We start from the raw sequence: 1,744 nt of genomic DNA, 5'->3' as shown, positions 1-1,744 counted from the left end.
TCGTAACCCTAGAAAAATATAAAAATATATATAATATATATTATAGTATATATATATATATATATATATATATAGATATAATATATATATATATATATATATATATAAATCAAAGTGGTATAATATTGGTTTGAAAAATAGTAGGTTCACTAATCTTGACATGATCCATCATTTCTTGGTACCTAAGTAATCATTTCCAAATAATGGTTGGGGGTTTAAAGTACTATTTGATTATAGTGTTTTAAACCATAAATAGTATGCTGGTAGAATAGAATTTAGCTATGAGCTCATTCAGTGCTGGAATGGAAACAGTAAAAAGTTTGAAAGGTGTAACATGAAGAAAATCTTGCAGTTGCACCAAGAATCTATCTTAGGAGAAGATGGAAGAGAATAAAGCTAAGCTAAACAAAGGAATGAATGAGATTGCAGCTAGTGGCTGAAGGGACGCTACAAAGAACCTTAAGTAATACGTTCAGTACACTGCATTAAGTGCACTGACAGCACTGATCCCCTCCCTGTAAGACTAGGGTATAATATCAGCCAAATTGACACCAAGTCCTAATACTAGGTACGAGCTAGTTAACGTTTTTCATAACCTGTCACTAGGTACTACCTACGTATTTACCTGTTATGATAATGTACCTAACAATGTGCAAGACTTGACTAAAAATCACAGCAATTTTTGATGTTGGCCAAGATCATGGGCCAATCTAGGTAAGTTTAACAGTTTAACATAACATAGCCTCAAATCATATATGTTGATGAAAGACGTTGGTCCAATTTAATTCCAGAACAGTCCATTTTTTGTGGTCCTGGACGAAAGCTAGGTCTACTAGGTATACACCCTTAAGCATACCATTCAAAAATTAAGTTTCAATCTTTTGAATGGTATGCTTAAAGATGTAATTGTATTGTTGTTTCACCAATTAAATGAGTGAAAAAAATTGGTCATCTCGAGTGAAATGGTGGCCACTTGGTCGTTTACCCTAGAGGTACATAGGTAGAACTCTACGTAGCCTAGGCCCAACTTGGGATGAAGAGACTAGTACCAAAACCTTAAAAAACAATTAACACAAGACTTGACACTGAAGTTAATCTAAGTAATAACGGCCACGTGTTGTTACCCACTACAGAGAATAAGCTTATTGAAATAGTAGGTAGCCAAGTCAAGCAGTTAGGCTTACCGGTAGAATCAAATCTATCCCGGATGCTGTAGGCTAATACCTATTAGGCTAATGCGACCTGTCTGTTCAAGCTTATACAGTGTTAAATGATGAAAGCAGGCAAGGGTACACTGATCCAGCAATTGACTCAGTGTTAAAGTAGAGCCAGACACCTGTTGGAGTGACACCACAGTGGGACTTTTGTTTCTTTCTTCTCCTTTTGTTTATGGCACTGCTGTGACGTCACGAACGCCAGCCTTTCGAAACTATCAAATTGGCATCCTATTCAAAACGAAATCACTTTTGCTATTTTCATTCATTTACGAAAACACTTTTGCTATTTTCATTCATTTAAAGTATAACAAAATGCAGGTTAGACGGTTTTTTTTTTTTTTTTTTTGTCAGGTTATAATTTTAGTAGATTATACGTATCAATCGAAAATAACGTTGGTGCGCTGTAGCAACTGAACTACCAGTGTGGCCCATCTTAACCATGTTGACCTTGGAATATTTTATTCATACCAATTTTACTCTATTGAACTTGATTGAACCACAGAGTGAAACTATAGTCTTATGGTCAG

General features: G+C 35.0%; 1 protein-coding gene across 1 annotated transcript in view; it reads right to left on the bottom strand.

The window, feature by feature from the left end:
- The window catches only part of LOC135227002 (coiled-coil domain-containing protein 167-like), an 88,604-nt gene extending 87,075 nt beyond the window's left edge, over positions 1 to 1,529 (bottom strand). The window contains exon 1 of the mRNA XM_064266732.1: positions 1,185 to 1,529. The gene's annotated coding sequence lies outside the window, so the exon portion shown is untranslated. The remainder of the gene's footprint in view (positions 1 to 1,184) is intronic.
- Between the last annotated feature and the right edge of the window lie 215 nt (positions 1,530 to 1,744).

The sequence above is a fragment of the Macrobrachium nipponense genome, chromosome 15 (assembly GCF_015104395.2).
Source record: "Macrobrachium nipponense isolate FS-2020 chromosome 15, ASM1510439v2, whole genome shotgun sequence".
Lineage (NCBI taxonomy): Eukaryota > Metazoa > Arthropoda > Malacostraca > Decapoda > Palaemonidae > Macrobrachium > Macrobrachium nipponense.
The sequence above is the reverse complement of the archived record's forward strand: the minus strand, read 5'-3'. Positions and strand labels throughout refer to the sequence as shown.